Raw genomic sequence first — 15,642 nt, 5'->3', positions numbered from 1 at the left:
ACACAGTTCATGAACATGCCAGGGGACCTCAAACTGCTGTCGTCCTTCAATCTGCAGCCAACTGGAAACAATGGATCCCCAAACTGTCAAGGGATTGAAACATTCTCTCATTTTTAGGGGTGGAAAATTAAAATTTAACTCCTTGACAAAAAGAGAATTTGCCTGCTAGTGCCACTAACTGTTTTAGCTGAGCACTAAATAGTATCTGATTAAAACTACTCCCTGAGGGAATGTGTGAACTTCTCTGGCTGTTCCTATTGTGTTGTGAATAATTTGTGATTCATGGATGTCTTTCTATATTTAAATATCTAACTGAGTGTGAAAAAGTAAAGTCATATGGTGAGACTAAAATGTTTACTGGGTGGGATGAGTCTATTTGGGGAGGAGCAAGTCACCAGTAAGCCTACACCCTTGCAGAAGCATAGTGAATTCCCAGACTCATCTCATTCCCAGCTGGTGAACGATTTGAAACAAGGAAGATATTCCTGGGAACTTCAGTAGCTAATTGCCTTTCATCATTGATCTGCCCTTTCTTACTAAGACATGGTTGTACATTTAATAGTGTGCTATGCACACTATAGTAAAAGACCAATTGCTTTAGTCATATAATACAAATTATGATGATAAAATGTTTTAGTTGAGCTCATTGATTTAGTTTTCTGCTATTTAGAAGAGCTTGTGTTGGTGACAGTTTTATTTATATGTACAAGGGTGATTTTTGTGGACATTTCTAGTATCTGGACAATCTGGGAATGAATGTTCCTCTATATGAAATGCAGCCTGGTACCCATTTTCTCTGATCTCTCCACACCTTCTAGTGTAAGATGCCCAATCACCTTTGGAAATGCTGAATGAATTGAGTTAGGCAAAGAACATGACTCAGTGCATCGGCTGCCTTAGAATAGCCTGAATCCACATGATGGCATTACAGTATGCTAGGCGCTGACATTCAATTCTGTAAAGAGATCTCACACTCTGTTCCACACCCTTAAATGCCAAACAGTGTGCCTGCCAACTGTCAAGTGCTTGCCAAAGGAGGAGAAGCATCTCGGGCCTTTGCTAGTTTTGATAGGGGTCAAACATGTCTGTTAGTCACATCACATGTCTGTTTCGGAGGACCATGGCCAACACCTATGCATTTCATAGCCCTGTAAGAACAGGCTGGGGAGAAAAGAGCTTGCTGGAGAAACAGTGCGCATACACACACACACACACACACACACACACACACACACACACACGCCTCAGTAAGATGGGAGCAAATGCAAGTCCCATCCAGGACACAGAAGGACCAGGGTCTCAGAGTGGCTATGGTGCCATCTGTGACAATCTGCCTAGTTCACTCAATGCTTGGTGGTCCTCTCCTCTCTGTGTTCTTCAGATTCAACCCTGGAACGTGGAGCTATCATGCCATCAAAAACAGTGAATTATGGCTGTGACTCTATCAGGATGAGTGTAGCACTTTCCCTGCAGGATCTACTCTCAGGATATTTCTACATTTCCATCCCAGTTTCCATCCTCGTAATCTTTCACAATCCCCTGTCATCAACTCCACCATCATGTATGCAAAGCGTCTGTGGATGCCTACAGTGAGCATGTATTTGCTTTAATTAGTCAGCTGTACTAGGGGCAACTACATAACTAATAACTTGTAACTACTTGCCACTTAGATAAAATGAATACAATTTTTTTTTGTACAAAACTTCCCTTTACTTATCATTTCCCATTTGGAAAGTTCTTCCTGTTCTAATTCAAGGGTGAAGAGCTGCTACCCTGGTTTGCTTTTCTGTTGCTGTGGTAAAACACGGACCAAAACCAACTTAAGGAGGAAAGAATCTCTTTCCTCTTACAGCTCCCAGATCACAGCTCATGGCTGAAGGAAGTTGGGGCAGAAACACAAAGCAGGAGCCTGTACTCAGGACCTGAAGCAGAGACAATGGTGAAATTTTGCTTGCTGGCTTACTTCCCATAGCTAGCTCAACTTGCTTTCTTACGCATACTACATCACTAGCTGAGGAGCAGCACCACTCATAGTCATCTTGGCCCTCCCATATTAGTCACTAGACATGAAAATGCCCACAGATATACCCTCAAACCAACTTCCCATGTGGAAGAGAAAATCACATGGATCTGAAGGAAGTAATTACTAAAGTGAAGTCCATTCTTCCTAGGGACTCTATTTGAGTCAATTTGATATAAGCTAATGAGCACAGATACATAAGCTTATTGATGTCCAAGAGTTCCCATTGGCACTACACGCCAGTGCTATATTCTTGGTTACCTTACAAAACTTGATAGCAAGACCATATTGTGAAAGACCTCAGGAACTTGAGCTGTAGAATATGGAAAAACCAAACTTCCATACTGGATAGCTTTCATATAATTCAAAGATACTTTGTAAGCTACTGGAGGAGAAAGAAAAAAAAACCTCAATTTTACCCAGCTGTAAACCATGCCAGTCACAATAATAACCAACCTGTCAAGCCATGCTTACTGATGCAGTGGGGGCATGGAAATCACAGGCATAACCAATCACTTTATGCTCATATTCATGGCTTGCTCCACAAGATACAGCCCATATCTAGTACCTTCTCAGGGCAAACAACCTGTCATGGGCCACAGTGAAGAATATACCATTATGCTGCTGAATAGTCATAATATTAAACCATGGCCTAATGCCTTGTAGTTATATTAATAAATTACAACATCTATCAGTCCTCTTCAATGAAGCTTTCTCTTGAAATAGGCATTGACTACACAGAAGCTGACAACTGGTCAAGGTGCACAGAGTAAGAGATTGTAGGGTTCTCAGCTCTAAGTGGGACATCCTTCTCCCAAGGCTTAGGGGTCATTGTTGAAGAGAGTGGAGAAAAATTTGAAGACCCAGGGGCTGCAGGTGATATCAAGGAAACTGTCTGGACAGTTACACAAAACTCCTAGAGGTTGTGACAGCATGCACAACACCTATATTGGATGAAGCCAGACAATATCCAAGCATGGAGAAGGGAAGTCCTTAGGTTTCTAAGGAGCTGTTGGCAATTGGTAGCTCCTAGGAGTTGGAAAGACAGCTTTTTAATAAGGATGTGGTCCCTGTCTAGTGGATTGCCATAACACCCAAGATTACATGGGGAGCACAAAATGAATTTTGTGGACTAAAAGTACCCAAAATTGAGTGGTTAAGGAAGAGGCTATAGATCTGGGGCTGGAGAAAAGATGAATATGTTATTCGTAAGAAAAAAAATCTCTGTTTAAGTTAGAGTAACTAGAACATGAGAGCAAGTCATTAACTGGCATTCCTCTGTGGTCCCTGCTTTAGTTCCTGCCTCCAGGTTCCTTTATTGAATTCCTAACTCTGGCTTCCCTAGATGATTGACTAAACTGTAAGCAGAAATAAACATGTTTATCCCCTAAGATGCTTGTGGTAATGCTGCATATTACAACAAGAGGAAGAATTGGACATCTACCATTATAGACCATATCCATGAAATCCTAAACCACAATAAAATAAACCCCTTACCCTTCTCACTCAGTTGCTTCTTGTCATGTAGTTGAACATGAACATAGTAATGAATATATATATATTCCTCTTTTTATTTACCTGGGTGTTTTGTGTTTTGCCTGCTCTTGAAGGCCAAAAGAGGGCATCAGATCACCTGGCACTAGAGTTACAGATCTTCATAAGCTGCCATGTGAATGCTGGAACTCAGACCCAGACCCTCCCGAAGAACAACCAGTGTTTTTAACTGATGCTGAGCCATCTTTCAAATCCAGAAATAGGGACTTATCATCTATTATCAAAACAGATCAGAGAATTTGAGAATAGTTAAATTTGTTCAGGAATCTCTAAGTAAAGAACCATGGGCAACTATAATAAATATGTCATCACCAGGCCAACTTGGGCACGAACTCGGTGAATGGTCCCACGGTCCCCAGAGGACTATCTACACCCAGGCACACTAGCACGCCAGGATCTTAGGATCACGGGTGAGTAGAATGCAACATCTGTCCCAAAACAATCATGAAGAGTCTGTGCCAGCAGGACCAGGGACATAGGAACCCCACCTGATCAGCGGCTTGGGTCCCTTCTGGTCTGCGCTGGTCTACCTTGGTTTGAACACAGCAGACAGCCCCATGGTCCCCAGAGGAGGTACCACTTCCAGGCACTCTAACACGCCCAGGATCTTAGGATTCCAGGATCCCAGGATCCCAGGAGCTTGGTCACACCAGGATCTCAGGGTCTCAGAGGAAGCTTGACTGCCAAGAACTCTGACACACCCAGAATCTCAGGTTCACAGGAGCCTACAAATCAAGGAATCACAGAGAAAGCTGGACTCTGAGGAGTTCTGACTGAACCAGGATTACAGGAAGGACAAGCTCCAATCGGATATATTGAGGGAAGCAAGCACTTGAGATAATCAGATGGCAGGAGGCAAGCATAAGAACAGAAGCAACAGAAACTAAGGTTACTTGGCATCATCAGAACCAAACTCTCCCACCATAGCAAGTCCTGGATACACCATCACACCAGAAAAGCAAGATATGGATCTAAAGTCACTTCTCATGATGATGATAGAGGACTATAAGAAGGAAATAAATAACTCCTTAAAGAAATGCAGGAAAACACATCCAAACAGGTGAAAGAACTGAACAAAACCATCCAGGATCTAAAAATGGAAGTAGAAACAATAAAGAAATCACGAAGGGAGACCACTCTGGAAATAGAAAACCTAGGAAAGCAGTCAGGAGCCATTGATGCAAGCATAACCAACAGAATACAAGAGATAGAAGAGAGAATCTTAGGTGCAGAGGAGACCATAGGAAAAAAAATTGAAATAACAATCAAAAAAATGTAAAATTCAAAAAGATCCTAACCCAAAACATCCAGGAAATCCAGAACACTATGAGAAGATCAAACCTACGGATACAGGTACAGATGAGAAGGAAGATTCCAACTTAAAGGGCCAGGAAATATCTTCAACAAAATTATAGAAGAAAACTTCCCCAACCTAAAGAAAGAGATGCCCATGAACATACAAGAAGCATAGAGAACTCCAAAGAGACTTGACCAGAAAAGAAATTCCTCCCATCACGTAATAATCAAAACACCAAATGCACAAAACAAAGAAAGATTAAAAGCAATAATGGAAAAAGGTCAAGTAACATATAAAGTCTGACCTATCAGAATTATACCTGACTTCTCCCCAGAGACTATGAAATCCAGAAGATCCTGGGCAGATGTCATACAGACCCTAAGACAACACAGATGCCAGCCCAGGCTACTATACCCAGCAAAACTCTCAATTACCATAGATGGAAAAACCAAAGTATTCCATGACAAAATGAAATTGACATAATATCTTTCCACACAACCAGCCCTTCAAAGGATAATAAAGGGAAAACTCCAACACAAAGAGAGAAACTAAACTCGAGAAAAAGCAAGAAAGTAATCTTTCAACAAATCTAAAGAAGATAGCCACATGAACAGAATTCCAACTCTAACAACAAAAATAACAGGGAGCAACAATGACTTTTCATTAATACCTCTTAATATCAATAGACTCAATTTCCCAATAAAAAGACATAGACTTGAGTTCGAGGCCAGCCTGGTCTACAAAGTGAGTTCCAGGACAGCCAGGGCTATGTAGAGAAACCCTGTCTCAAATAACAAAAAAAAAAAAAGACATAGACTAAACAGACTTGTTATGTAAACAGGACCCAACTTTTTCCTGCATACAGTAAACCCACCTCAGGGACAAAGACAGACACTACCTTAGAGTAAAAGGCTGGAAAACAATTTTCCAAGCAAATGGTCCCAAGAAACAAGCTGAAGTAGCCATTCTAATATCGAATAAAATCAACTTTCAGCCTAAAGTTATCAAAAAAGATAAAAAGGGACACTTCTTACTCATCAAAGGTAAAATTTACCAAGATGAACTCTCACTTCTGAACGTCTATGATCCAAATGCAAGGGCATCCACATTCATTAAAGAAACTTTGCTAAAACTCAAAGCACACATTACACCTCACACAATAATAGTGGGAGAATTCAATACCCCACTCTCATCAATGGACAGATCCTGGAAACAGAAACTAAACAGAGACACACTGAAACTAACAGAAGTTATGAAACAAATGGATTTAACAGATATCTATAGAACATTTCATCCTAAAACAAAAGAATATACCTTCTTCTCAGCACCTCATGGTAGTATCTCCAAAATTGACCATATAATCGGTCACCAAACAGGCCTCAACATATACAAAAATATTGAAATAATCCCAAACACCCTATCAAGTCACCACAGATTAAGGCTGATCTTCAATAACAACATAAAAACCCAACATAACAACATAGAAATAACAACATAGAAAGCCCACATACAGGTGGGAGCTGAACAACACTCTACTCAATTATAACTTGATGGAGGAAAAAATAAAAAAGAAATTAAAGACTTTTTAGAGTTTAATGAAAATGAAGCCACAACATACCCAAACTTATGGGACAAAAATCAAAGCAGTACTAAGAGGAAAACTCACAGCTCTGAGTGCCTCCAAAAAGAAACTGGAGTGAGCATACACTAGCAGCTTGAAAGCACACCTAAAACATCTAGAACAAAAGGAAGCAAATTCACCAAAGAGGAGTAGAAGGTAGGAAATAAACAAACTCGGGGCTAAAATCAACCAAGTGGAAACAAAAAGAACTATACATAGAATTAACCAAACCAGGGACTTGTTCTTTGAGAAAATCAACAAGATAGATAAACCCTTAGCCAGACTAACTAGAGGGCACAGGGACAGTATCCTAATTAACAAAATCAAAAGTGAAAAGGGAAATATAACAACAGAACCTGAGGAAATACAAAAAAATCATCAGATCCTACTACAAAAGGCTATACTCAACAAAACTGAAAAACCTGGATGAAATGGACAATTGTCTAGACAGATACCAGGTACCAAAGTTAAATCAGGATCAAATTAGTGATCTAAACAGTCCCATATCCTCTAAAGAAATAGAAAGAGTCATTAATAGTCTCCCAACCAAAAAAAGCCCAGGACCAGATGGGTTTAGTGCAGAGTTCTATCAGACCTTCAAAGAAGACCTAATTCCAATACTCCTCAAACTATTCCACAAAATAGAAACAGAAGGTACTCTACCCAATTTGTTCTATGAAGCCACAATTACTCTGACACCTAAACCACAGAAAGATCCAACAAAGATAGAGAACTTCAGACAAATTTCCCTTATGAATATCGATGCAAAAACACTCAATAAAACTCTCGCAAAACACAAGAAAATCAAGAAGGAAGACCAACTCATGGATACTTCATTCTTCCCTAGAATAAGGAATAAAATACCCATGGAAGGCATTACAGAGACAAAGTTTGGAGCTAAAGCAAAAGGATGAACCATCGAGAGACTGCCCCTCCCAGGGGTCCATCCCATAATTAGCCACCAAACGCAGACACTATTGCATATGTCAGAAAGATTTTGCTGAAAGGACCCTGATATAGCTAACTCTTGCGAGGCTATGCCAGTGCCTGGCAATTACAGAAGTGCCTGGCAATTACAGATGCTCACAGTCATCTATAGGATGGAACACAGGTCCCCCAATGGATGAGCTAGAGAAAGTACCCAAGGAGCTGAAGGGGTTTACAACCCTATAGGTGGAACAACAATATGAACTAACTAGTACCCCCAGAGCTCTTGTCTCTAGCTGCATATGTAGCAGAAGATGGCCTAGTCGTCCATCATTGGGAAGAGAGTCCCCTTGGTCTGGCAAACTTTATATGCCCCAGCACAGGGAACGCCAGGGCCAAGAAGTGGGAGTGGGTGAGTAGGGAAGTGGGGGGAGGGTATAGGGGATAGCATTTGAAATGTAAATGAAGAAAATATCTAATAAATTTTTTTTTAAAAATTCTCGAAAACCAAATCCAAGAACACATCAAAAGGATCATCCATTATGATCAAGTAGGCTTCATCCCAGGGATGCAAGGATGGTTCAATATATGGAAATTCATCAATGTAATCCACTTTATAAACAAACTCAATGACAAAAACCACATGATCATCTCATTAGCATTCGACAAATTCCAACACCCCTTCATGATAAAAGTCTTGGAAAGTTCAGGAATTCAATGCCCATACCTAAACATAATAAAAGAAATATACAGCAAACCAGTAGCCAACATTAAACTAAATGGTGAGAAAATGGAAGCAATCCCACCAAAAACGGGGAATAGACAAGGCTGCCCACTCTCTCCTTACCTATTCAATACAGTACTTGAAGTCCTAGCCAGAGCAATTAGACAACAAAGGAAATCAAATTAATACAAATTGAAAAGGAAGAAGGCAAAATATCACTATTTGCAGATGATATGACTATATATAAGTGAACCCACACACCTATGGTCACTTGATCTTTGACAAAGGAGCTAAAACCATCCAGTGGAAAGAAGAAACCATCTTCAACAAATGGTGCTGGCTCAACTGGAGGTTAGCATGTAGAAGAAAGAGAATTGATCCATTCTTATCTCCTTGTACAAAGCTCAAGTCTAAGTGGATCAAAGAACTCCACATAAAACCAGAGACACAAAACTTATAGAGGAGAAAGTGGGGAAGAGCCTCGAAGATATGGGCACAGGGGAAAGATTCCTGAACAGAACAGCAATGGCTTGTGCTGTAAGATCAAGAATCGACAAATGGGACCTCATAAAATTGAAAAGCTTCTGTAAGGCGAAGGATATTGTCAATAAGACCAAAAGGCAATCAACAGATTGGGAAAAGATCTTTATTGATCCTAAATCCAACAGGGGGCTAATATCCAATGTATATAAAGAACACAAGAATTTAGACTCCAGAAAATCAAATAATCCTATTTTTAAAAAATGGTACAGAGCTAAACAAAGAATTCTCAACTGAGGAATACCAAATGGCTGAGAAGCACCTAAAAAAAATGTTCAACATCCTTAATCATCAGGGAAATGCAAATCAAAACAACCCTGAGATGCCACCTCACACCAGTCTGAATGGATAAGATTAAAAACTCAGGTGACAGCAGATACTGGAAAGGATGTGGAAAAAGAGGAACACTCCTCCATTGCTGGTAGGATTGCAAGCTTGTACAACCACTCTGGAAATCAGTCTGGCAGTTCCTCAGAAAATTGGACATAGTACTACCGGAATATTCCAGCAATTCTTCTCCTGGGCATATATCCAGAAGATTTGTAATAAGAACAAATGCTACATGCTCCACTATGTTCATAGCAGACTTATTTGTAATAGCCAGAAGCTTGAAATAACCCAGCTGTCCCTCAAAAGAGGAATGGGTTCAGAAAATGTGGTATATTTACACAATGGAGTACCATGCACCTATTAAAACCAATGAATTTATGAAATTCTTAGACAAATGGATGAATCTGGAGGATATCATCCTAAGTGAGGTAACCCAATCACAAAAGAGCACACATGATATGCACTCACTGTTAAGTGGATATTAGCCCAGAAACTCAGAATCCTTCTTAGAAGGGGGAACAAAATACACAGGGAAGGAGTTACAGAGACAAAGTTTGGAGCAGAGGCTGACGAAACAACCATCCAGAGACTGCCCCACTTGGGGATCCATCCCATAAACAACCACCAAATCCAGACAGTATGGCAGATGCCAGCAAGAGCTTGCAGACAGGAGCCTAATATAGCTGTCTCCTGAGGTGCTCTGCCAGTGCCTGACAAATACAGAAGTGGATGCTCACAATCATACATTGGATGGAGCGCAAGGTCCCCAGTGAAGGAGCTAGAGAAAGCACCCAAGGAGCTGAAGGGGTTTGAAGCCCCACAGGAGAAACATCAATATGAACTAACCAGTACCACCAGAGCTCCTTGAAACTAAACCATCAATTAAACAAAACACATGGTGGAACTGGTGGCTCTAGCTGTATATGTAGCAGAAGATGTCCTAGTTGGTCACCAATGGGAAGAGAGGCTCTAGGTCCTGTGAAGAATCTATGCCCCAGTATAGGGGAATGTCAGGACCAGGATTGGGAGTGGGAGGGTTGGGGAGCAGTGGGAGCAGGGAGGGGATAGGAGATTTTCAGAGGGAAACTAGGAACGGGGATAACATTTGAAATGTAAATAAAGAAAACATCTAAAAAAATTTAGTCAATAAAGAGTTAAAAATAAATAAATATGTCATCATATCATGACTGTTAATAGAAGTTTCAATAAATTTTGATGCTTGAACTATTGTAGTTATTTGAATTATAAATACAAATGAGAATTGTTATCATTTTTAATATGATTATATTTTAATTTTTAATAATTTAGGTCATTATTGTAGCACAACAAAATTCAATGACAGCTTCTATAAAAAACAGATCTTGCTGAAACTATGGCAAGGAAATACAAAATGATAAATGTTAATTTATTATTATGTTACCTCCAATCTATGCATAAAGACCATATTTAATATAGTATATGAAATAATAGATAGGACATACATAATGCATATATAAGACATTTTATTAAAACTAAGCATAAGTTAGAATTATAAACATTTAGTAATTCAGCATTATTTTGCAGGTTTAAAATGTTGGTTTAAAGGTATTATTACAACAGGTTTTTACAAATAGATTTTTTTCTACTCAAGTCATATTTTTTTCCGATTTTTTGCTAATTTATTTATTTAATCACTTTATATCCTGATCATAGTCCCCCCTCCCTTCTCTCCTCCCTGACCCACCTTTACGAATCCCTGTCTTACCCTTACAAATCCATTCTCCATTACCCCCATTACTTCCTCTGCTTCTTCTAAAATAAAAGGAAAGTTCCCCCTTGGGTATCAGTCTGCCTTGGGGCATCCAGTATAAGAAGGACTAAGCCCATGCTCTCCCACTAAAGCCTAATGAGGCAGTCCAGCTAGGAGAAGGGCAATGGCAGGCAGTAGAGTCAGAAACAGCACCCACTCCAATTGTTAGGGGACCTACATGAAGACCAAGCTGCTACAAATATGGAGGAAACCCAAGTCCATCATCCTCTGAATGGTCTTTGGCTGGTGGTTCAGTCTTTCTGAGCCACCATGGGCTCAGTTAGTTGACTCTGTAATCTTCTTGTGGTATCCCTCAACCATCCGGCTTGCTCAATCCTATTCCTACTCATCTATAAGACTCTTGAGTTCTTCCTAATGTTCGGCTGTGGGTCTCTGCATCTGTTTCCATCTTCTACTGGATGAAGCTACTCAGAACACAAGTATGCTAGGTTCCCATCTGCAAGCATAGCAGAGTATCATTAATAGTATCAGAAGCTGGCTCTCTCACATGGAATGGGTCTCCATTTGGGCCAGTCATTGGTTGGCTGTTCCCTCCATCTCTGTTCCCTTTTAACCCCTGCTCATCTGTAACAGGTACAAATTTGGGGTCAAAGGTTTTGTAGGTGGAATGATGTCCCCCTCCCTCTCCTGGAAGTCTCACCTGGCTACAGGAGGTGGCCACTTCAATCTCCACATCCCTTGCTGATAGGAGTCTCAGCTAGGTTCACCTCATAGACTCCCAGGAGCCTCCTAAATCATATCTTTGATTTTTCACCAGTGTTCATGCACATCATACTCACTAATTTTAGCAGGTGTATTGTACTTATTTTATTTATGGATCACGTATCTACCAACTCCCCTGTTGTAGTTGGCCTTCTAGTAATGAAAGCTGCTGTGGTTTTCATTGCATCTCTACTTTTACAAATGAGAGACTGTCTCTGCACTATGTGTATCTAGAAGTAGGAATATGGGGACCTGTGGAATATGGCCTTTCACTTGACTCATTATATTACACAACGTGATGTCACATGTTTGAAGTTTGAATGTACACAGATCAATATTGTATTTTAATTTCAGATATATATTTTATGCAGTACAAATTAAAAGGAATGGGAAAATAACAGCAATTTTGATTACCTTTTCCAAGAATAGTTTTGAGAAAAGCTGTACATGAAATTTCAGTTTATAGGAGTTATAGGTATTTTCATATTTTAATCTATAGCATTTGGTATAGCTGAACTATTTCCTAGAATTAGATAAAATAAATATTGAAAAACTCAGAAGATTCAAAGAATTCAGAATCAAAATAGGGTCAGCATTTAGGTAGTTAAGCAGCAACGTCAACAGGGTTGGAAAATGTGAAAATATAATAATTTGGAGAGCTTTAAATTGATACAATGGAGATTATATACCTCTCACTAGATAGCATCCGAAGAGGAAGAAGTCACTTTCAAGCAAAGAGCCCTCATGCTTTTTGCAGCCATCTGTGTCACCAATGCCTTCTTTGAACTTCAAAGCAATAGCCATTAGGATCTAGTACAATAGGAAGAAAAAAAAACTACATTCTGCATTTATCTCAAGGCAAAGGATCAATCAGGAGAAGGCTAGGGCACAGTGAGTGCCTTAGTTCACAGAATACTGTTGGCAAAAGGGGCTGAATGTAGACACCAGCATCTGATCCTCTACACTTGGCAACCACTAGAGACTAAATCAATCCTTAAGGCAAAGCCTAAACGTAGGCTGAACACTGACAACAATGTTCAATGCTAACATGGACAGGAGTACTCCATGAGGCCTTAACTGTGCACATAGAACAACAGGCAACTAAGGAAGGCCAAGAGGGGGAGAACTGGATCTCCTCTGGAAGGAGCACACCAATTGGTTATCCAATACCACGTGATCCCTGAAAACATATATACAAATAACATTATACAGATAGAGCATGCTATACTTATGTATTTGGGAATACATATGTATATACATATACATCTACGTAGGTAACAGCAGCTAATGAACAGGAGTCCATCCATGAATATGAATGAGAGCAATGAAGAGTCTATGAGAGGTTCTGGAAAAAGGGAAGAGTGTGGGGGGGGAATGATGTAATTGTTATAATCTCAAAAATAAAGGAAATCATCTTTTTAAACTAAGTAACTTGAGCTGGTGACATAGCTTACTGATAGAAAGCTTACTTAGCACTAGTAGGTCCCCAAAGTCAATTCTCAGCATGATGAATAAAGGTAACCTATTATATGTTAAGCAGTTAGAGTGGGTTATAACATCCATATGTAGAAGAACAAACTAAGAACTACTCTTGACTTCCACACTCCCCAATTATGTAGCCACAGTGTCATTGGCGACAGTCTGCTCACTCCAGAAACAGGTGGAATACTTCTTGTTACATCTCCACGGTAAACTCAGGAAGGAGTCAAGCAGTCACTGTCTTCCAAAGAGTTGATGTATATGAAATCTGTTTAAAACAGTGATTGTCAACCTTCCTGATACTGAAATACTTTAATACAGATCCTCATGTTGTGGTGACCCCTAACCACAAAATTATTTCACTGCTACTTTATAGCTCTAACTTCACTACTGTTATAAATTATAATGTAAATATCTGACATGTAGGATATCTGATATGTGACACCCAAAGAGGTTGCACCTCACAGATTGAGAAACACTGGTTTAAAATGATATTAATCAAGTCTCATGGGTTCTTCTTAGAGGACTAGACTGATTCTGAAGAAGAAGACAAAAAGAATTCAGTGGCAATCCATAAGATGGATCAGCTACACATCTTTCTAATAAACATGCAGGACTGGATCCAGAACGGGAACATGTTCTAAACCCACTCCTGCCCTATCAGGAGCAAGAAAATGATCAATAAAGCCTGAGCCTGAATTCTGAGCTGCTGACATTTTTAACCTCTGAGGGAGGCTGGGTACTTAAAACTGTCCTCTGAGGAGAAGTGCAAGAGAATCGCCAGCTCATGCACTATGCAGACCCTCCTTCAACAGAGTTTGGACCTAGCAAACACAGAAGTGGATGCTCACAGTCAGCTATTGGATGGATCACAGGGCTCCCAATGGAGGAGCTAGAGAAAGTACCCAAGGAGCTAAAGGGATCTGCAACCCTATAGGTGGAACAACATTATGAACTAACCAGTACCCCGGAGCTCTTGACTCTAGCTGCATATGTATCAAAAGATGGCCTAGTCGGCCATCACTGGAAAGAGAGGCCCATTGGACACGCAAACTGTATATGCCCCAGTACAGGGGAACGCCAGGGCCAAAAAAAATGGGAATGGGTGGGTAGGGAAGTGGAGGGGAGGGTATGGGGGACTTTTGGGGTAGCATTGGAAATGTAATTGAGGAAAATATGTAATAAAACAAAAACAAAACAAACAAAAAAACAAAAACAAAACAAAACAAAAAAAAATCAAATGATTCAGTCTAACCAGATATAGAAACCAACTTTTCCAGACCCTATATTTAACTCAGGGTAAAGTAAATGGTATATTTACTACAATTCTGGTTCTAAACACATAATTCTTAGTCACACTGTGTCTTACATGGCCATTGTTGGTGCAAGTCAATAATGAGAAGAGATGTTGAGTTTCTTTAAGAGAAACTAGAGATTGTCAAACGCTAAAGCACTAAAGGAACTCAGAGCATTATAAACGCTGTTTGGTTTTTTTTCTCAATTCATCCTGATTTGATTTTCATGAGAATCCTGTTTCAAGGAAATCCTACTGCACTAATTGTAGATCAATGCTACAAAAATCAAACAGTCATGATCAAAGAGGGTCATGAAGGGAGGGGGTGTTAGGTAGGAGCAACTTGAGCTGAAGGGGATCTGTGAGATGATGCTCTCCTGTGTCTCTGGTTTAATATCAGTCCTCATGAAAAAAGACAAACTATATATTGTTCCAGGGCAACAGGAACACAAAAGTGTGGATCACAACATACTTAGTTGTTTCTGCATACATTAACGGTATGATTGCACTTTGACAATGGCATTGTTCTCATTCTCTGAAAGCAGGGTGAAGAGACAGCAGGGGAGGATTTACATGGAGGTATTGCTAAGTGCAGTCCAGGGCCTATTTAAAGTGTAACAGATAAGGAGCAAAGTAAAGATTAGCAAAGGCTATAGGAGGCAAGGGCTTTCCCTGAAGAGCTACAGCATCTCTATGGGGTATCTCAGTGGATTTTAGAGTCACCCATATCACCCCATAGAAAATTTGCACTGAGAAGAGAAATGATAAAAAAAGCAAATAGAAAAATAGATACACAGTAGTGGGGATGTAGTTCACCAGACTTTGTGTGTGGTATAGAAATTTAAAGAGGTGTCCATTTAGCATGCTTCTTACATGTAGGGAACTTCAAGACTAGTTTATCAAAGCTAGGCTTTAGTGCCAGACTGCAATGTGTAAGCCGAAATAAACCATTTTGTTCCCTAAAGTGTTTTGGTCAGTGCTTTATCACATGTCCCTTTAAGACTACTTTATTAAAAATTGAGACTAAGGAGTTAGCTGCTGGAGGACTTCACAGGTTCATTCTGGAGAGAAGGCCAGGACCACACAAACATAGGAAAATCCCGTCAACTCTGATATGTGCTCCCATCCCAAAAGCCAGTAGAAATTATTGAGATTTCACACTTTGGTCTCTATTCTAGTTTTCCATGCATTTGAAAATTAATGTTTCCATAAATTGATGTGTATTAAACCCCAGTAAAGTTATAACCTATTTATCATAAAGATTTTTAGGGCAGTCTCTGAAGAAATACATCGCACGTTGTCCTGTGTATCTACCCTCTACATGCCTGAAAACAAAATATTTCT

General features: G+C 39.8%; 1 long non-coding RNA gene across 5 annotated transcripts in view; it reads left to right on the top strand.

Moving 5' to 3' along the window:
• Window positions 1-15,642, top strand: part of Gm34664 — a 73,887-nt gene that overhangs the window by 9,053 nt on the left and 49,192 nt on the right. The gene's annotated exons all lie outside the window — the stretch shown is intronic.

This window comes from Mus musculus, chromosome 7 (genome assembly GCF_000001635.26).
Source record: "Mus musculus strain C57BL/6J chromosome 7, GRCm38.p6 C57BL/6J".
Lineage (NCBI taxonomy): Eukaryota > Metazoa > Chordata > Mammalia > Rodentia > Muridae > Mus > Mus musculus.
Note: the sequence above shows the minus strand (reverse complement) of the source record. Positions and strands in the feature narration are given on the sequence as shown.